General features: G+C 40.9%; 1 pseudogene across 1 annotated transcript; it reads right to left on the bottom strand.

Moving 5' to 3' along the window:
* Positions 1-243: 243 nt before the first annotated feature.
* On the bottom strand, positions 244-22,535 carry LOC129547321 (uncharacterized; annotated as a pseudogene). The gene is made up of 7 exons (XR_016035972.1): positions 22,430-22,535; positions 13,722-21,143; positions 8,991-9,121; positions 8,628-8,722; positions 4,675-5,332; positions 3,735-4,604; positions 244-3,585 (listed from the first exon to the last, which is right to left on the bottom strand). The product of XR_016035972.1 is annotated as an uncharacterized LOC129547321 (transcript).
* Positions 22,536-22,791: the final 256 nt, after the last annotated feature.

Below are 22,791 nucleotides of genomic sequence, written 5' to 3'. Positions count from 1 at the left end.
GTCACTCAGTCGTGTCCGACTCTCCATGACCCCATGAATCACAGCACGCCAGGCCTCCCTGTCCATCACCAACTCCCGGAGTTCATTCAAACTCATGTCCACAGAGTCGGTGATGCCATCCAGCCATCTAATTCTCGGTCATCCCCTTCTCCTCCCGCCCCCAACCCTTCCCAGCATCAGTCTTTTCCAGTGAGTCAACTCATCGCATGAGGTGGCCAAAGTATTGCAGTTTCAGCTAAGCCTTCAAATCTCCTTCCCGTTGTGCTGGCAAAATTCCTTTCTGTATGGATGAAAGATGAGGAGTGGGCATAGACTCTGGACTGAAGATGTTCCCTGCAAAAGCAGGTGGGTGGTGGAGGACAAGGGGAAGGAGGCGGAGGAAAAAAATCCCTCATCATCCTCCTCGGGAGCCGAGGGAGCAAGGTTTTGCAGATGACTTGGCATTTCCCTCAGGCTCCACATATTCTGGACTTTAAGGTTTTTCAAGAGTCATCATCACCTTCATCAAAAGAATCAGAAGTCTGCAAAGGTTCCATTAATTAACACCCACATACTCCAAATAGAAACAGGGAGCGGAGTTCCTTTTGCATGTTCTTTAACTTGGCTCCAACCTTTTCCCAGACTTTCAAATCTAAGGTCCCTATTGATGGGAACCAGCAGCAACATTTATCCACTGCTTGCAACAATTCTAATAATCACCCTTCACTAATAGAAGCTCCTTCCGCTTTCAAGAGCTGTCTTAATAAATAAATATACGGGTGACAGTGTTCTGCACTCTCAACATTTCCCATTTTAACCCTGATTAAATGCCTGAAGGACTTACCAGTGGGGATTTGCAGAGGCCTCTCAACCATCCCAGGTTCTGCATCACTGTAATTTGTTTCTCTGGAAGCAGTCTTTCACTCCAGCCCCATGTTGGGTGCCAATTGTTGCCCTAATGGTCCCGGAGTGAGTGATGAGAATGAAGACAGAACACGAAATCTGGTGCAAGGGGTCAGGGGACCTGCAGCGTCTATTGCACTGAGGTGCAGAGTCCACTCTGAGTCCAGTTTTATTCCTAATTGCAGACTAAAAGACTTTCTCAGATCTTATCTTTCTCAAGACACACACTGTGTTAATCACATACTCCTAAATGTCATGGACTACAGTGACATAGTCCAGATCTTGTTTTTACCCCAGGCCATGATGCTAAAGCTGAAACTCCAATACTTTGGCCACCTCATGCAACGAGTTGACTCACTGGAAAAGACTCTGATGCTGGGAAGGATTGGGGGCGGGAGGAGAAGGGGACGACAGAGAATGAGATGGCTGGATGGCATCACCGACTTGATGGACATGAGTTTGAGTGAACTCCGGGAGTTGGTGATGGACAGGAAGGCCTGGTATGCTGTGATTCATGGGGTCGCAAAGAGTCGGACATGACTGAGTGACTGAACTGAACTAAACTGAACTGAATTCCCTTCTGGGCTAGTCTTGGGAACAATTGGCAAGTGCTTAGGCAGCAATCATGCCTGATGCCAACAAAGTGTTCCAAGGTCCATGTTTTCATGATCCCGGTCATACTCCCTTCTGGGTCTGACCTTGGATTTGTAACAAGGCAATTATTCTTAAGAAAACCAGGAAAGATAATCATTAACACAGTTTCTTAATATATGCTGTGTTTCCAGGTGCTTTTTCTGTGATTTCTCAAGGTTGTGATTTCTCAAATTTCTCAAGGCTGTGAAAGTACATTATTAGGAATTCCCACTACACAACTGGACACCCATAAGCCAAAACAAACAAGAACATGAAGCTAAAGTTTATAATATATGCAAATATTAACTCAAAATGGATCACTTAACTACAAAACATAAACCATGAAAACTTTAGGAAAACATAAAAGAAGATCTCTGAGATCTGGAGCTAGACAAGGAGTCCTTAGATTTGACACAAAAACCAAGATCCCTAAAAGTAAAAAGTAATAAGCCAGACCTTAGAAAAATTAAAAACTTTTGCTCTTCAAACGACCTTGCTAAAAGGATGAAAAGATAAGGTATACACTGGGAAAATTTTTGCAAACTACATATCCAACAAAGGACTAGTATCATCTAGAATAAATAAAGCATGCTCACAATCCCAACAGTTTTTTTAAAAACTATTCAACTAAAAAATGAAGGAGCAAAAGACAAAGTCATATCACCACAATGAGTAGAGATGGCAAAAAAGCACATCATCATGAGCCACCAGAGAAATGGAAATTACAGCCACAAAGAGATTATCACTACACACCTATCAGAATGACTAAGATAAAAAGTGGTGAAAAAGTCAAATGCTGGTAGAGCTACAGAGAAAAACTGGGTCACTCATGTTCCTGGTGGAAATATAAAATGGAAAAGCCACTTTGGAAAATGATTTGTCCATTTCTTGTAAGAGAAGCATTCATTTAAAACTACTCTCTTAAATGTTTATACCAGAGAAAAGGAAATTTATGTTCATGCAAAAACTTATATAAAAATGTTCAAAAGCAGTTTTATTTTTAAAAGCAAAATATTTTTCTCCCTTTAGGGTTCCCTTTTAGTAAGAATTTTGATTCAGAACAAAGTATAATTGCACATTAATTATACTAGACTGTTTTGTTCCAAAATGATTTATCTGACACTTAGTAAAAGTGATGAAAGATTTACCTTGTGTACTGTATTTGTCTCTGGTGGCCCTGATGGTAAAGAATCTGCCTGCAATGCGGGAGATCTGGGTTTGATCCCTGGGGTTGGGAAGATCCCCCAGAGAAGGGAATGGCAACCCACTCCAGTATTCACACCTGGAGAATTCCATGGACAGAGGAGCCTGAAAAGCTATCGTCCATGGGGTTGGTTGCAAAGAGTCAGACACGACTGAATAACACTTCACTCTCACTGTATTTGTAAAGTCTCTTTCTCTTTTGAATTCTGTAATATGATTAAAACACAAAATAAAAGTAATCTTTACAATAAAAGGTAACATTTACTAAGCATTAACTATGTAGTACACAATTCTATAGGCTTTATATGTATTTACTCCTTTAAACTGCAGAAAACCATGATGAAATCTGATATATCAATGTATTATTAAGGAGGAAACTAAAACAAACAGGGGTTAAGTAACTTTCCCAAAGAAACACCCAGACAGTAAATGGTAGTGCTCAAATGATGCTGAACAAGAGAACCCTGCCTTTTAGGGTTGAGCTCTCATATGAATCACTGTCTAGCAAAGATTGAAATATGATGGAAAGTAATGCTGCACTTATATTAATCTAGCCTTTTTAAACTATGAATTCTCTGAAGGTGAGTTAATCATGAGTTTAAATAAAAAAGGATACTCATATTCATAATTTGAATTTTCTGATATTCCAAAGTCAAATGTTATGGATAAACATGGAAAGGATTTACTAAGTTAATTTTTCACTCTTTCTCCATTATGAGGTTTCTGATGTTGAGTAAGGTGTGAATGCCATCTAAAGTCCTTACAATATGCATTACATTTATAAGGCTTCCCACCAGAATGAATTCTCTGATGTTAAGTTGTGATCACAATTAAAGGCCTTCCCACATTAGTTACATTTGTATGTTTCTCACCAGTATGAACTCTCTGATAGTAAGTTAGCTGTGAGCTATAAACAAAAGTCTTACCACATTTCTTACATTCATATGGTTCCCAGTATGAAAATCTGATGTAGCTTAAGTTGAGGCACAAAATAAAGATCTTCCCACACTGCTTACATTCCTAGGGATTCTCACCTGTATGAATTTTCTGATGTCGAGACAGTTGTGAGCCATAAGCAAAGGCCTTTCCACATTCTTTACATACATACAGCTTTTCACCAGTATGAATTCTCTGATGCTGAGTAAGATATGAGCTACGAATAAAGGCTTTCCCACATTCCTTACATTCAAAGGGTTTTTCACCAGTGTGAGTTCTTTGATATTCAGGTGTGAACCACAAATAAATGATTTCCCACATTCTTCACATTCATACGGTTTCTCACCAGTATGAGTCCTCTGATGTTGAATAAGCTGAGCCACAGTTAAAGAATTTTCCACACTGCTTACATTCATGTGGTTTTTTACCTGTATGGATCCTTTAATATTCAGTAAGTTGTGAGCCAAGGATAAAGAACATCTTACAATCTTTACCTTTATAAGGCTTTTCACCAGTATGAAATCTATAATGTGGAGAAAGCTGTGAACCATAACAAAAGACTTTTCCACATTCATTACATACATAGGGTTTCTCACCAGTATGAATTCTCTGATGTCTGATAAGTTGAAAGCCATGAATAAAGGACTTTCCACATTCATCACATACGTAGGGTTTCTCACCAGTGTGACGTCTCTGATGTTGAGAAAGATGTGAACTCTGTGTAAAGGCCATTCTACATTCTTTACATACATACGGCTTTTCACCAGTATGAATTCTCTGATGGTGAGTAAGCTGTGAACCACGAATAAAGGACTTTCCACATTCCTTACACTCATAGGGTTTCTTACCAGTGTGAATTCTCTCATGTTGAGTAAGTTCTGAGTCACAAATAAAAGTCTTTCCACCTTCTTTACATTCAAAGGGTTTTTCACCAATGTGAGTTTTTTGATGTCGAGTAAAGAGGGAGTGACGATTAAAGGCTTTTCCACATTCCTTTCTCACCAGTATGAACTGTCTGATGCTAAGTAAGTTGCGAGCCACAAAAGAAGGCCTTCCCACATTCATTACATTCATAGGGTCTTTCACCAGTGAGATTTCTTTGATGATAAATAAGCTGCGAGGCACAAATAAAGGTTTTTCCACACTCTTTACATTCATAAAGTTTCTCTCCAGTATGAATTCTTTGATGATAAGTAAGTTGCGAAGCACAAATGAAGGCTTTTCCACATTCCTTAATTTCATAGTTTCTTAGAAACATGAACTCTCTGATGGTAAGTTGTGAGTCCTTAATAAAAGGACATTCCACATTCTTTACATTCATAGAATTTTTCATCAGAATGATTTTTCTGATGTTCAGTCTGTTGAAAGCCAAGGATAAAATACTTTCTGCACGCTTTACATTCATAGAATTTTTCAGATGAATGAATTCTCTGTTGTAATGTAAGTGATGCAGTCTGACTAAAGTTAGGCATTTCTTCATAGATTGCTAGTTGTCTAGAAACCTCTTTATTTCCTAGTTGGCTTTCAAATTGGTCTCCACATTCCCTATCATTTTGAAAACTTTTACACTCATACTTATGGCTTGTAAGTTGTTCTATTATTTCCCACTGAGGTGCTTCTAGTTCATAAATTTCTCTTTTTGATGGTAGCTTCTTGATTTCACACTTGGATTCCCAGTCTATAAGATAACAAGTAAACAAATGTTATTTTCAGATTCCTGGAAAAATGAAATTTTTATGGTTATAAATAGCAGACTCAAACTGAGTATCATAAAATGTCAATGGAACCAATGGAATAGACAAGAAAAATCCAGAAATAGACACAATTATAAGTGTAAATTTAGCCTACAATAAAGGTAGCAGCTAAAATCAGTTGGGAAAAGATGGACTCTTTCTTAATAAATGAAAGCAATAAACATAAGGATAAACATAGGCGACACTGATCTGAGAAAGATCCCCAGGGTTCTCCTTGTGCATGCTCAATCATTTCTGACTATTTACAGCCCCATAGACTGTAGCCCACCAAGCTCCTCTGTCCACAGAATTTTTCAGGCAAGAACACTGGAGTGGGCTGCCATATCCTACTCCAAGGAATCTTCCCAACCCAGGCACTGAACCCTGTGTCTCTTGCATCTCCTGCACTGGCAGGCAGATTCCTGACCACGGTGCTACCTGGGAAGCCCAGGGTTCTTACTTGCTGCAAAGAATTAAACTTTCCTTCTCCCTTAAAACAAAAACGACAAAAAAAAAGCCCACAACACAGCATAAGGATAAACATTAAAAAAAAAAAGTTGAAACTGCATCAGTACCTTAGACATTATGTAGGTATATTCCAAATAGAACAGATATCCTTACAAAAATGAAAACATACAAACAACTAGAATAAAACTTAGGAGACTTTTCTATAACTGAGGAATGGGGAAATTTTTCCAAACCATAACTTGATAAAAAAAAAAAAGACAACATTAGAGTTAAAAAAGAAAGGTTAGCATGTCAAAAACACATTAAGGAAAGTAAAATGACAAGCTGGGAAAAAATAGATAAGTAAAGATATCTATACTTATGTTAAATCTATCTCAAAATTGTACTATCTGGACTTCTTTGGCAGTCCAGTGATTATGACTGTGCTTTTGCTGCAGGGGGCACAGGTTCAAACCCTGGTCAGGGGACCAAGATCCTGCATGCTGCATAGCATGGCCAAAAAAACAAAAAAATAATTTAAAAAAAATTTTTTAATTGCACTAACAAAAGAACTCTGATGCATAAAGTCTTTATTGAAGCATAATTTGTTACAGAAAAAGAGTAAAATAGCCCAATTGTCCATCACTAGGTGGCTGGTTGAAATAATTCATGGTATAGCCACATCATGGAATACTAAGAAGCAGTTAAAAAGGAATATTTCTTCATATTAATATGGAGCGCCAATTCAAATACACTGTTAGTTGTAAAAGAAATGTCAACAAAAGTATGTATAGTTATGTGCTTTGTGTTTTTTTAGCTATGGTCTTTTTATCTTAGGAAGGAGAGAAAGTGGAAGAAGTATAAATGTAAACTACACATTTGCTTATTTTAAAAAGGGGGGAGGAGTAAACCCCATAGTTACAGGATGGGAAATGTCAAGAAGCCAGGGAAAGAAGTCAGATTTCTTTGAATATAATCTGTTTTGGACATTTGACTTTGGTAGTGCATAATTATATTGCATAATTATAAAAAAAAATTAAATTACAAGAAAGCATAGCTTAAAAATTGAAAACAGCAACAAAAAATAAAACCCATATTTACAATTGGTAGCATAACCATCACTTTTCAGTTTCACACATTGGAGAAGGAAATGGCAACCCACTCCAGTGTTCTTGCCTAGAGAATCCCAGGGACAGGGGAGCCTGGCGGGCTGCCGTCTATGGGGTCGCACAGAGTCAGACATGACTGAAGTGACTTAGAAGCAGCACCAGCAGCATAACCATACAAGGAAATTACTTCACAAAGCTTTCAAACATAGCAATTTGACTGTGAGATATACCCTATGAAGGGAATAGAAAACGGGCAAAACAATTATCTCAAATTGTTTTGGATAATCATATTATTACTGTAGATCTTATTTAGAGGATTATGTAATGTAGATCTTATTTTAGAGGATTCCTGTATAATGTGGGATAGAGTAGGTAATCATGTGATATTCTAATCCCACTATTCTTAGTGTCCATGATAACTGGGACTCTTGGCATGAAAAGAAAATAGATGTAGCTGTAAGATTTTAAAAAGGGTTAAATAAAAAGCCTATAATTTAGATTAGAATTGAATTGGTATGAACTCATGCTATAGTTTATCTTTTGTTTTTAAATTAAGACTTTATTTCTTAGAGTAGTTTTAGGCTTACAGAAAAACCGAACAAAACCCAGAGAGTTCCCACATACCCCCTTTCTTTGCCCCTCCAGGTTCCCTTATTACTAATAACTTAATATTTTGTATTGGTTAAACTGATGAATCTATATTGATATATTACTTTATTTCTGTTCTCCCTAACTCACCTTAGCCACACTTGTTTATCTGTTGATCCTCAAAAGCATCAAACTCATTCCTACCTCTGACTTCCTCTACTATTGCTAGTCTCTCTGCCTTAAACTAGTTTTCTTGGGAATTCCATGGCAGTCCAGAGGTTAGGACTCTGCACTTTCACTGCCAGGGGCCTGTTTTCAGATCTTGGGGAACCAAGATCCCACAAGTCTCAAGGTATGGCCAGAAAACAAACAAAACCCAGAAAACTAAACAAAATAAAAGACTGTTGTTATCCTAGAATTTGCATGGCTTACTTTACTCATATCTCCCCTCAAATGTGAGCACCTCAGAGAGTCATCCTTAACCACTCTCTATAAAAGAACAACCACCCCATTACTTTATGATTTTCTCTGCTTTTTGTTTCGCTTCATAAAAATCTGCATTCTTCGTATGTTTTTATTTGCTCCTATTATATTTCTTCTGCTATATCAATGGGGATAGAGAATTATTTTGTTTATTGTTAAATTCTCAATATTTAGAACACAGAGGGCATTTAAAAATATTTACTGGATAGACTCTTATACAGGTGTCACTGGATCAGAAATATAAAATAGTAAAATGATTACCATTGGAAAAGGAAGGCAATCTCCTGTTTGAAAATACAGAAGAAAATGAAAGAAAATCAGGAAAGTGGTAAATGGAGCAAAACTGGGAAGGGGGCATGTGGTAACTCTCGGGCTTTGTTCAGTTTTTCTGTGAGCCTAAAATTACCTTAGGGTATTCCTTAGGTAAACAGTTTGGTCCTCCAGGGCTCAGGACTTTTACCCCACAGGCCTAGGAGAAAAAGGCATTAGTTGGGTCTTTGAGGACTTCCAACCTAATAACTCGAAGATGTGGCCAATTAAGCAACTGGCCCAAAAAGTTAAAATTAAGCAATTTTAACAATGGCCTCCCTTTGCCTGATCATCAGCTACTCACCTGGGCTCAGATCTCTTGTCATATCCTGTACAACTTTCCAAGGCTCTTTCCCTTGCTCCTTAATAAGCAGAGCCCGCCTGACTTAGAAATGGAAACTCCTGTTTATAAGTGGAAATGGATATGGTTACACTCTGCTTAAAATGGAGCACGTTGTTCAGCAAGTAACAAGGTCAATTATAGAAAGATTAAGATGAAGGATCTATGAAGAATACAGGAGATACAGGTGCCCAGTGGAGCTGTCCATTTCTAAGTCTATAAAGCACAAAAAATTTATTTGGGACTAGAGGTCTGAAACTCAGCTAGGCACTCGGAAACTTCTCTAAATTTCACAAAGACAGGTTGAATTATTAGGAGCAGACAAGCTTACCCAATGAGACCAGGTTGTTGTAGTTCTCCAGGATCACATCTCTGTACAGATCCTTCTGTTCCAAGTCCAGGCATCCCCATTCCTTTTGTGAGAAGTCTGTGGCCACATCCTTGAACAACACTAACCTCTGAGATGACAAACCCAATGTTAATGGTAAAACAAAAAAATGTTTTCTAGAAGTAATAAGAGAAGGAAAGTATTACATAAAGTGGCCAAAAAAAGTTTGCAATAGGGTTAAGTAGAACTAACACCCAAAAAAGATGTCCTTTTCATTACAGGGAACTGGAATGCAAAAGTAGGAAGTCAAGAAACACCTGGAGTAACAGGCAAATTTGGCCTTGGAGCACGGAATGAAGCAGGGCAAAGGCTAATAGAGTCTTGCCAAGAGTATGCACTGGTCATAGCAAACACCCTCTTCCAACAACATAAGAGAAGACTCTACACATGGACATCACCAGATGGTCAACACCGAAATCAGATTGATTATATTCTTTGCAGCCAAAGATGGAGAAGCTGTATACAGTTAGCAAAAACAAGACCAGGAGCTGACTGTGGCTCAGATCATGAACTCCTTATTGCCAAATTCAGACTTAAATTGAAGAAAGTAGGGAAAACCACTAGACCATTCAGATGTGACCTAAATCAAATCCCTTATGATTATACAGTGGAAGTGAGAAATAGATTTAAGGGACTAGATCTGACAGATAGAGTGCCTGATGAACTATGGACGGAGGTTCATGACATTGTACAGGAGACAGGGACCAAGACCATCCCCATGGAAAAGAAATGCAAAAAAGTAAAATGGCTGTCTGAGGAGGCCTTACAAATAGCTGTGAATAGAAGAGAAGCGAAAAGCAAAGGAGAAAAGGAAAGATATAAGCATCTGAATGCAGAGTTCCAAAGAATAGCAAGGAGAGATTAGAAAGCCTTCCTCAGTGATCAAAGCAAAGAAATAGAGGAAAACAACAGAATAGGAAAAACAAGAGATCTCTTCAAGAAAATGAGAGATTCCAAGGGAACATTTCATGCAAAGATGGGCTCGATAAAGGACAGAAATGGTATGGACCTAACAGAAGCAGAAGATATTAAGAAGAGGTGGCAAGAATACACAGAAGAACTGTACAAAAAAGATCTTCACGACCAAGATAATCACGATAACGTGATCACTGACCTAGAGCCAGACATCTTGGAATGTGAAGTCAAGTGGGCCTTAGAAAGCATCACTACGAACAAAGCTAGCAGAGGTGATGGAATTCCAGTAGAGCTATTTCAAATCTTGAAAGATGATGCTGTGAAAGTGCTGCACTCAATAGGCCAGCAAATTTGGAAAACTCAGCAGTGGCCACAGGACTGGAAAAGATCAGTCTTCATTCCAATCCCAAAGAAAGGCAATGCCAAAGAATGCTCAAACTACCGCACAATTGCACTCATCTCACATGCTAGTAAATTCATGCTCAAAATTCTCCAAGCCAGGCTTCAGCAATATGTGAACTGTGAACTCCCAGATGTTCAAGCAGGTTTTAGAAAAGGCAGAGGCACCAGAGATCAAATTGCCAACATCTGCTGAATCATGGAGAAAGCAAGAGAGTTCCAGAAAACCATCTATTTCTGCTTCATTGACTATGCCAAAGCCTTTGACTGTGTCGATCACAATAAACCGTGGAACATTCTGAAAGAGATGGGAATACCAGACCACCTGACCTGCCTCTTGAGAAACCTGTATGCAGGTCAGGAAGCAACAGTCAGAACTGTACATGGAACAACGGACTGGTTCCAAATAGGAAAAGGAGTACGTCAAGGTTGTATATTGTCACCTTGCTTATTTAACTTATATGCAGAGTACATCATGAGGAACGCTGGGCTGGAAGAAGCACAAGCTGGAATCAAGACTGCCGGGAGAAATATCAATAACCTCAGTTATGCAGATGACACCACCCTTATGGCAGAAAGTGAAGAGGAACTCAAAAGCCTCTTGATGAAAGTGAAAGAGGAGAGTGAAAAGACTTGAAGCTCAACGTTCAGAAAACAAAGATCATGGCATCTGGTCCCATCACTTCATGGGAAATAGATGGGGAAACAGTGGAAACAGTGTCAGACTTTATTTTTTTGGGCTCCAAAATACTGCGGATGCTGATTGCAGCCATGAAATTAAAAGACACTTACTCCTTGGAAGGAAAGTGATGACCAACCTAGATAGTATATTAAAAAGCAGAGACATTACTTTGCCAACAAAGGTCCATCTAGTCAAGGCTATGGTTTTTCCAGTGGTCACGTATGGATGCGAGAGTTGGACTGTGAAGAAAGCTGATCACCGAAGAACTGATGCTTTTGAACTGTGGTGCTGGAGAAGACTCTTGAGAGTTCCTTGGACTGCAAGGAGATCCAACCAGTCCATTCTACAGGAGATCAATCCTGGGTGTTCATTGGAAGGACTGATGCTAAAGCTGAAACTCCAATACTTTGGCTACCTCACGCGACGAGTTGACTCACTGGAAAAGACTGATGCTGGGAAGGATTGGGGTTGGGAGGAGAAGGGGATGACAGAGAATGAGATGGCTGGATAGCATCACCGACTCGATGGACATGAGTTTGAGTGAACTCCAGGAGTTGGTGATGGACAGGGAGGCCTGGCGTGCTGTGATTCATGGGATTGCAAAGAGTCGGACATGACTGAGCGACTGATCTGAACTGAACTGAATGGAAAGGAAATTATGTGATAAATGTATAGCACCTACATAGTTTCTAAACATTTCTATTACTCTGTTATAGCTTCTCATGAACAGTTACAGGAATGAACAAAAGTCAGGTGAGTAGAGTTCTCTGATTAAATGAAATACTCTGTGCAAGCCCATGCATGAGTGCTCAGTCGCTTCAGTCATATCCAACTCACTACAACCCTATGTACTGTAGCCCACTGGGCTCCTCTGTCCATGGGATTCTCCAGGCAAGAGTACTGGAGTGGGTTGCCATGCTCTCCTCCAGGGGGTTTTCCCAACCCAGGGCTCGAACCTGCATCTCTTATGTCTCCTGCATTTGTTAGGCGGGTTCTTTACCACAAGCACTACCTGAAAAGCCTGTGTAAGCACATAACAAATGCAAATTCTCAAATAAGTTGCAAGTTCCTTCCTCCCCTCTTCCCTTTAAAGAACTGAAAATAAGTAAAAGAAAGGATGGAAGTGAAGGAAGAAGGAGAGGATGGAAGAAATAAGGAAGGAGGAGAAAAGAAAACAAACCTGATGGGCCCATTCCAAATATCTTTAAAAATATTTATCCTAGAAAATAAGATTTCTATATAATTTAAGGGTTTATTTCCAACTTAAGTCTCAGAATAAGTTAGCAATAATTTTCTCCCTTATCCTGGCAAATCCTTTCATAGACATCATTTTTATAAGGTATCAGTTCAGTTCAGTCACTCAGTTATGTCCGACTCTTTGCGACCCCATGAATCACAGCACGCCAGGCCTCCCTGTCCATCACCAACTCCCAGGGTTCACTCAAACTCATGTCCATCGAGTCGGTGATGCCATCCAGCCATCTCATTTTCTGTCATCCCCTTCTCCTCCCAACCCCAATCCTTCCCAGCATCAGAGTCTTTTATATATCATATTATGATTGTAACCATTTTCTGTCCTTTTTTTGGCTACACTGGACTTTTGTTGCTGCACTCAGGCTTTCTCTAGTTGTGGAGAATGGGAGCTACTCTTCCTTGTGGTGTGTGGGGTTCTCATTGTGGTGGCTTCTCTTGTTGTGGAGTACAGGCTCTAGTCAGGTGGGCTTCAGTAGTTCCCAAACATGGGCTCAGTAGTTGCGGCTCACGGGTTCCAGAGATTAGGCTTAGAAGCTGTGATGCATGGGCTTAATTGCCCCGTGGTATGTGGGATCTTCCCAGACCAGGGCTTGAAACTGTATTCCCTGTATTGCAAGGTGGCTTCCCAACCACTGGACTACAATGGAAGCCCTGTAATCATTTTCTTTTCCTTCCTTTCCCTCCTCTCACCCCATGCAATGTACAGCTAATGGGATCTTAGTGCCCTACCAGAGACTGAACCCCAGCCCTCGGCAGTGAAAGTGCAGAGTTCTAACCACTGGACCACCAGGGAATTCCCTACAATCATTTTCTTATTTTTTGGTATTTAGTTTGTATTCCTTCTCTAATGTCAGCTCCGTTTCTAAAATTCTCAACTACCTAATTCTCTGGCTCTGTTACCACTCATCATTGCTCACTGTACACATAGCTTATTCTGAGCAACAGAAAGCCAATGAAAGATGACCTAAACTCACATAGACATGGTCCTTGACTTACACATGTTATTCAGATTCAAAATGGACCTTGTCACTGGTATTCACCTCTGAGATATTCACCAACATGATACTCTTTGTTCTCAGTCCTGCATTTGATCATATTTCAATCTTAAAAGCCTTATAGACCAAAGATCTCACCACATTCTGAGATAAACAGTAATTTCTACTCTAATCATCCAGAAAAGAGAGTCAATGACAAAGACTGAATTTTGCATATGTAGTCCCATCTCATCAAACCACAATGACAGGAGAGGTTCTACTCTTTCCTTAATATGTTTCCTGATTTGCAGAATGGATCCCAAATATGGCTACAGAAGAGAGGGCCAGGGCTTAGTAAGGCAGAAAATCTGGAGGTAAGAATATTGAGCATTCACATCCTAGAAAACAAGACTATTTGATGAAGGGAAGAAAAAACATCAACTCACATGGGGCATGGCTTAGAAAGGCAAATTATTAGTCCTCCTCTGGCTTCTTCTTATGGAAAAGTGCAGAGTCCTGAGAAGAGAGAGTCAAGGAAGTAAAAGGAACCATGAGAACAGGCTTGCTTCTAAATGACTAAGTTAAATATTTCCTTCCCTTTTCATGGCACCTGGTCCCTTCCATGCCCCAATACACATACTGAGATTTGCAGAAATCTAAAAAATCAAATGCCTTCCTCAATACCAAAAAACACAGATATAGAATTAATTTATGCTAAAGCAGTACCCCGGAGAAGGCAATGGCAAGCTACTCCAGTACTCTTGCCTAGAAAATCCCATGGATGGAGGAGCCTGGTAGGCTGCAGTCCGTGGGGTCGCTAAGGGTCGGACATGACTGAGCGACTTCACTTTCACTTTTCACTTTCACACATTGGAGAAGGAAATGGCAACCCATTCTAGTGTTCTTGCCTGGAGAATCCCAGGGACAGGGCAGCCTGGTGGGCTTCCATCTGTGGGGTCACACAGAGTCAGACATGACTGAAGTGACTTAGCAGCAGCAGCAGCAGCAGCAAAGCAGTACCCAATTCCTATGATGTTGTTAGGGTTCTCTGACCTGTCCTGAGTGGCTCACCTTTTCAGACTAGGGGGCTCTGATCCAAAATGTACTCAAGTCATGACTGCTTCAAGGATACTGATGGGGCCCTCAGGCCTAGAAGTGGACTATGTCCATATAGGCCAAATCCCTGAACAAACACTTCATACAACTAAGATCAGTGTTTTTTCCCCAGGTCCAACACACTACATACCACAGAGTGACTCCCTGACTTGTTCTCATGTTCCAGGTGCAAGAAGTTATTTTGAGTCCAAAGTTTCATCCAGGCCACATGAAGTCACACTAGACTCATCCAGTAACCAAGGAAGCAGCCTTTTGTTTTTAATTTTATTTCTTTAATTCATTTTTAACTGGAGGATAATTGCTTTACAATGTTGTGTTGGTTTCTGCCATATAACAATGTGAGTCAACCATAAGTATACATATATCCCCTCCATCTTGATCTTTATTTTTAATTGTATTTATTTATTTTGGTCATGCGGCTTGTAGGATCTTAGGTCCCCAACTAGGGACTGAAACCCAGGCCCTAGGGTGTGGAAGCAGGGAACATCCTTTAACAGAAAACTGCCTGGGGACTTTCCTAGTGATGCAGTGGTTAAGACTTTGTGCTTCCACCATAGGAGGAACAGATTCAATCCCTGGTGGGGGAGCCAAGATCAGGCACGCCACATGACTTGGCCAAAGAAAAAAAACAAACTGGATATTTGTCTTTTTATTGTTGAGTTGTAATAATTCCTCACACACTCTAAAAAATCCAATTCCTTCTTGAACATGTAATTTTCAAACTTTGGATCCTACTTTGTAGGCTATACACCTGGGGCTTCCCAGGTGGCACTAATGGTAAAGAACCTGCCTGCCAATGCAGGAGACATAAGAGACGTGGGTTGGATCCCTGGGTCAGGAAGATCCCCTGCAGAAGGGAATAGCAACCCACTCTAGTATTCTTGCCTGGAGAGTCCCATGAACAGAGCAGCCTGGCAGGGTTGCAAAGAGTCGAATACGACTGTAGTGACCTAGTGTACATGCATTGTGGGCTATATTTTCTCTTTGTTTCCTTTGAAACTGGTAAGTTTTTAATTTTGAGGAAGTCCAATTTATGTATTTTTTTCCCTTTGGCTGCTTATACTCTTTCATTTAGGTTGATGGTACATTTTGAATAAATTTTTGTGTGTGGCATGAGGTACGATGAGCCTGTGATAAATATTTCACAAGTGCTATCTTGACTCAACACTGATGTTATGGCTAAAAACTTTCAATTCATCTTCACAGGAAGTTGGTTAAACTTCCCCCTTATATACTTCTTATATACTTATATAAGTATAAGTATACTTATATACTTCTCTTATCAAGGTCTAACACAATATAGCTTTGCTGGGCTACCCACAGATACCTCAGTAGCCTTGCCACTGTACTCTTAACTACATCCACCTTCTTCCACAAGCACAGGTATGACATTATATGGATGACCTCCTCCTCCATAAATGGAGATTCATTTAACATGCTCATTAAGGATGTAAAAATACTCACAAAAGAGCTTACCAAAAAAGTCATAGACCATTGCCTCATGCGTAATGTAAAGCCCTGACATTGTGGTGAAATTCCTGAAAAGTATTGGTAAAACTGGACAGCTCTATCCCAGACACTGTCCATAAACTGCTGTGAAATCTCTCAGGGCCCATAAAGTCAAGTCTTATTCGGGTCTGGAAGCAAGGTATCTCCTTACTGACAAATTTTAATCTCACTGATGCTGTTACTTACAAACCATCCCCCGTGAAAAGGAACTCATCCAACAAAAGGCTCCACAATCTCTTCAAATTAAAATCAGCAGTCACTTCTTGTTAGTAGCCTCAGAGACTGCCTCTTTGTAGAGGCCGCAGCAACCTCTCAGGCGTCTGGACCAACTATGATGTCCACCTACAGGCTAATGATGCAAGAAACTGCCCCCTTTGGCCCTATGCTGTACATCATTAGAGTGACAACTGCTGGCTAGATGCTAAGATCTCTTGGAAATAAAGGCTTTCAAAGACCCTAAACCTGGGAATCTCTGAACCCAGATGCCCATTATGCCTTGGATCATGGAAGCGGCACTCTCACAAGCTCAGCACAAGTACTGAGGCCTCCTTGATACATCCTATAGGTGTAGCCAAATTCTAGCCCTCTAGAATATTCCATCTACAGGAGGGACTGGTCTTCCCTATCCTTAGTCCCTTGCTGGATGTGATGGTGCTAGAGGAAGTCACCCCTCCCCCAGAGTCCTTAACTAGGAATCCGCCTGGGATTAACCGAGTAGACAACAATGGGAGCTCACAGACTTTCTGGACAGCACCGCCACCATCACAAGTGATGGAGGTCAGTGGAACGTTGCTGTTTTCCATCCCTTAGCTAGGATGTTCCCCATAAAGGACAGGACCCAAGGGGCAGAACAAGTGGCCAAACTTTAGGAAGTCATCTTTGCACAAATGTCCTGACCAACAAATGGTTCTATCTGCATATTTTTACAAACTCTTGGGCCACTGCTTAAGAGTTTTCCCTTTAAGTGTAAAGAAATCTGGGAATCTCTTGTCTTATAGATACTGAAACATAAATCAAAGTCACACATCTCTGCATGTACAATGCCCTTCTAGGACAATCCTGATTCCCTTCAGAGTTCCAGACATTACTAAGGCAAGTGACCAAGGCACACATTTCACTTCTCATAATACACAATGCTAGGCCCCTGGGAAAGACATTCAATGGAACTTTCATTTACCAATAGGTCCCAGGCAGTTGGTTTAAAAGACAGACATAATGGTCTCTTTAAACAGCTCCCTTTTAAATGGCAGTGTGTAAAAGGACCCCCTACATGTGTCTCTTTCTTACCCCAAGCCTTAATCTCTCCTAATTTAAGGCCCATTGGCTGACTCACAATTCAAAGAAATTTTAGGAAACTTCCTTATCACTATTTTCTATATTTAGAGGGGAATATGTCTCACCCTCCACACACATGAAGACATCACATATGAGCTCTTTTAATAATAATGTCTCCCTTTATCTTTATGGATTTTTCAATACTGCTGTCATTTCATCAGGGCTGGAAGTCAGATAGAGGGCACATACTCTCTTCAGACTCGTTAACTGTCCCATGGGAGAAGCATCTGCCCACCTAGGATGTGATCCATTTGAGCCTAACTTTCCCTCCCCAGGAAACCTTCCCTCCCCAGGAAACCTTCGCTCCCCAGGAAACCTTCCCCAATATTTGGATTATAAAGGGTTGAAAATTAATCTGAGCTCTCTTTCTGATCCGTTCCAGGAAATTCAAATTAGTGCTCCTAGGTTAAGCCTCCTAATCTACAGGAAATACAGAAAAACATGTTAATGATACAGTGGGAAACTATATGGAACAAATTACCCAGTTTCTTCAACAAATACATTGCAAGTAGAGAGAGACAAAGAAGTAGAATAAGAAACCATGGTCTCTAAAGCAGACTTTATTAGGAGAGTTATAAATGAATCACAAAACATGGGTCTTATCTGAACCCAGATTCAAAGAAAACTCAAAATTTTTAAAAGCTATTTGCAAAAAAAGAAAGTTATTTGCACTGTTCAGTTCAGTCGCTCAGTCATGTCCGACTCTTAGGGACCCCATAGACTACAGCATGACAGGCCTCCCTGTCCATCACCAACTCCCAGAGTCCACCCAAACCCATGTCCATTGAGTCGGTGATGCCATCCAACCATCTCATCTTCTCTCATCCCCTTCTCCTCCTGCCCTTAATTTTTCCTAGCATCAGGGTCTTTGCAAATGAGTCAGCTCTTCACAACAGGTGGCCAAAGTATTGGAGCTTCAGCTTCAATATCAGTCCTTCTAATGAATATTCAGGACTGATCTCCTTTAGGATGGACTGGTTGGATCTCCTCACAGTCCAAGGGACTCTCAAGAGTCTTATCCAACACCACAGTTCAAAAGCATCCATTCTTTGGCACTCAGCTTTCTTTATAGACTAACTCTCACATCCATACATGACTACTAGAAAAACCACAGCCTTGACTAGACAGACCTTTGTTGGCAAAGTAATGTCTCTGCTTTTTTATATGCTGTCTAAGTTGGTCATAACTTTCCTTCCAAGAAGGAAGCATCTTTTAATTTTATGGCTGCAGTCACCATCTGCAGTGATTTTGGAGCCCCCCAAAATAAAGTCTGCCACTGTATCCACTGTTTCCCCATCTATTTCCCATGAAGTGATGGGACCAGATGCCATGATCTTAGTTTTCTGAATGTTGAGCTTTAAGCCAACTTTTTCACTCTCCTTTCACTTTCATCAAGAGGCTCTTTAGTTCTTCTTCACTTTCTGCCATAAGGGTGGTGCCATCTGCATATCTGAGGTTGTTGCTATTTCTCCTGGCAATCTTGATTCCACTTGTGCTTCATCCAGCCTAGCATTTTGCATGATGTACTCTGCATATAAGTTAAATAAGCAGGGTGACAATATACAACCTTGACATACTCCTTTTCCTATTTGGAACCAGTCTGTTGTTCCATGTCCAGTTCTAACTGTTGCTTCCTGACCTGCATATAGATTTCTCATGGGACAGGTCAGGTGGTCTGGTATTCCTATCTCTTTCAGAATTTTCCACAGTTTATTGTGATCCACACAGTCAAAGACTTTGGCATAGTCAATAAAGCAGAAACAGATGTTTTTCTGGAACTCTCTTGCTTTTTCAATGATCCAGCGGATGTTGGCACTTTGATCTCTGGTTCCTCTGCCTTTTCTAAAACCAGCTTGAATATCTGGAAGTTCACGGTTCATGTATTGTTGAAGCCTAGCTTGGAGAATTTTGAGCATTACTTTACTAGCATGTGAGATGAGTGCAACAACGCAATAGTTTGAACATTCTTTGGCATTTCCTTTCTTTGGGATTGGAATGAAAACTGACCTTTTCCAGTCCTGCGGCCACTGCTGAGTTTTTCAAATTTGCTGGCATATTGAGTGCAGCACATTCATGTTTGTCCTGAGAGGAAGTCTAAACACTAACTGGACATCTAATTATTAAAGAAGTACTGTTTACTTTAAGGGAAAATAATGGTATTGTGATTAAGTTTTTTAAAAGACTCATCATTCACATATACACTGAAATGTTTATGCCTGAAATCATACATATTGGAAAAATGAAGGCATTTGCTTCAAAATAACACTGGGGTGGGCAGCCTGTGTGCATGCTAAGTTGCTTTAGTTGGGTCCGACTCTTTGTGACCTATGGACTGTAGCCTGCCAGGCTCCCCATCCAAGGGATTCTTCAGGCCAGAATACTGGAGTGGGTCCCTCCTCCAGGGATTTTCCCGACCCAGAGATCGAACCCTTGTCTCTGACATCTCCTGCACTGGCAGGCAGGTTGTTTACCATGAGAACCACCTGGGAAGCCCCTAAGGTGGGCAGAGGTATAGATTAAACAAGACTGGCTATGAGTCAATCATTACTGGAGATGAGCAAAGGATGGTATATAGAGGTTCATTAATATTTTGTCTATTTTTGTATAGTTTGAATTTTTCAAAGTAAAAAGTTAAAGAAAATGCTGATCATGGATCAGTGAATTGATTTTACCACACACACACAAATAAGGTTACAACCCCACGGTTTGAAAAGCTCTACAGTAGCACATTAATAACTTTCTTAAGTTTTCTAACAACTAGCAAAGTACCTTGAATAAAACATAAAATCAGAAAAAATTAATTAGTAAAGTAATAACACAGCCTCTCTGAGGGAAAAGATAGCAAGAACTTCTAAAATTTAAAGTTCACACATAAGTAGGCCCAGAAAGTGGTGTTCATCCTACTAACAAACTTATCAAATGAGCATTTACACAAGGATATTTATCCCATCACTGTTTACAATAGCAAAAGACTGACAAACACTTGAAAGTTAATAAGGGTCAGTTTTTTAAATTATAGAAGTATGAAATACAGTTCAGCTATAAAAAAAAGAGTAACCCTTCATATACTAATGTATGTAGAGGATCCCCCTGGAATTACTCAAGAAACTGGTCACACTGTTTGCCTTTGAAGTGGGAAAACTACTTGACAAAGGGCAGAGCTGGGAGGAGAGATTTCGCTGAACACTCTTTTGAATGTTTTAAATACTTATAGTATCATCTCTTGGAGAAGGCAATGGCACCCCACTCCAGTACTCTTGCCTGGAAAATCCCATGGACTGAGGAGCCTGGTAGGCTGCAGTCCATGGGGTTGCAGAAGAGTCGGACACGACTGAGCAACTTCACTTTCACTTTTCATTTTCATGCATTGGAGAAGGAAATGGCAACCCACTCCAGTGTTCTTGCCTGGAGAGTCCCAGGGATGGGGAAGCCTGGTGGGCTGCCATCTATGGGGTTGCACAGAGTCGGACATGACTGAAGTGATTTAGCAGCAGCAGTATCATCTTTTAACAAACTTGAGAAGAAAATACTAAACGAAAGGCTTCAAGTTTCACTCTGTGGGATTTATTGTATTTCTTCAAAATTCTTAGAAAAGGACTTAGCATACAGGTGGTATTAAAATATTTGGCACGTGAATATGGGTACCTCAGGTTAAAAGGAGAAATATGGAGTGGAACAGCTTCTCTGGGTCCATTCCTCTAGCCTTCCCCCAACCCTGATTGCTCTTTGGAATAGCGAGGCCCAAGAACCAGACCACTGAAAAGACCCTTGCTATGGATTTTCAAGATATAGAAAGATAAATCCTGAAACTCCAGAAAGCAACACAGATACAAAAAAGACAAAAACAACTTTCCTTGGATAAAATGCTTGATTGTCCAACAGCTGCTCTTCCCTTGGTCTCTGGTCACCTGTGTAAGAGAAGTTGGTAAGAATTAAAGAATCTTCAGACACCAAGTCTTTCTTTCAGCCCAGACTGACTTGTTGGAAACAACATCTTCTACTCCCCTTGCCCAACCCCCATGCTCCTGTTTTGCTCAAAGTTTTAATTTCCATTTCAGGATCAAAAGATTTGTTAAAGAAAGAAACCACTCAAATGATTTCAATATTTAATAGAGAATTATCTAACTTATTTTCAATATACAATCCTTAAAAGAAAAAAAACTGAAACAGTTAAAACTGAAACAGCATATACATCATCTATTTGGAGTCCACTTGCATACAGAACCACCCACTCCAGGGTTCTTGCCTGGAGAATCCCAGGGACGGTGGAGCCTGGTAGGCTGCAGTCTATGGGGTCGCACAGAGTCGGACACGACTGATGCGACTTAGCAGCAGCAGCAGCAGCATCCAAAACCAAACAGCACGGGGAAATCCCCTGTAACAGCACTCAGGAGTCACAGCTTCGAAACAGTCCCGGGCGGTGCGTTCAACCCACGGGTGAGAATTCAAAATTGCAGTTCCTGCTTATAATTTCTACGGAAAACTGATACCATCATCAGTCTGCTAGCAAGTTGCAGCTCTGAAACTCAATTAATCTTTTTTACAATGCTGTTTATTTATCTAGCGAGTCAAAGGATTTCGTTAACCCGGGGTGTGGTTGGTCAGATCTCCTGCAAGGGCTCAAAAATCCCAAGACCCGCTCCCTATCTTATCTATAGTGCCCCTCGGCTTCTTTGGACCAATGGGTGCACTGTGGAACAGGCATGTAGTAAGGGCAGTGTGCAGGCTTGTTTCTGAAGTCTGAACAAGGCTGCTTCCATTTAATTTCCCTAACAGCACCCCATTACTGAATTGAAAAAGACACTCAGCAGAAGGTTGGTGAGTGACTTGAGCAATGACGTCCTCCCTTTCCTGGAACAAGAGTGGAAGTGGAGAATCCCCACAGGTTCACCCGGTGGATTACTGAGGGGCGAGATTGGAATCTTACTACCTCCGTTTCTGTTTCTGGCTCAAAAATTCTTATTCTGCGATCAGGTCTCTGACTTGAAGACAAGTTTCTTTACCTGGTCATTCGCGCAACGTCACACAATCGCACTGATGGCTGAAGACACAATTATCACTCTCGCAAGTGTTCACACAAAATCATGCAATCTCATAGGCACATCACGTTACACACACACACACACACACACAGGCGCCCTAACGCCGGTTAGACACGGCCGGTCTCTGCACCGCAGCTCAGACTGCTCCTCACCTTCAGCTTCCCCGGCGTCCTGCAGGCTCCCAGCGGACGAGGTAGTTTCAAACTCCGCCCTCCCCACGCTGCAGGGCCGCTCAACAGCGCTGAAAACTCGGTAGGAAGTGACGTAACACCGTCAGGGTTCTGGAAAATGTAGTCCAACACCTAGAGACCCGCGAAAGCCTGCAATCCAGAGCCCTCTTCGAGCCCTCCTCGGTACCGTAATCCTGCAAGGGTATCAGGCACGACCTGTGGGTCCTCCGCTGACTCCCGGGGGTGGGGGAGGTGGGGGAGAATCACTCCGCTCGGCCGCAGTTCAGACTGTGAAGAGGACCCTCCACGGGCATTCTGGAGGGAAGCTTATTTCCGCCATGGGG

This window comes from Moschus berezovskii, chromosome 22 (genome assembly GCF_049115385.1).
Source record: "Moschus berezovskii isolate FMDL1 chromosome 22, NW_MosBer_1.0, whole genome shotgun sequence".
In the NCBI taxonomy this organism is placed as follows: domain Eukaryota; kingdom Metazoa; phylum Chordata; class Mammalia; order Artiodactyla; family Moschidae; genus Moschus; species Moschus berezovskii.
Note: the sequence above shows the minus strand (reverse complement) of the source record. Positions and strands in the feature narration are given on the sequence as shown.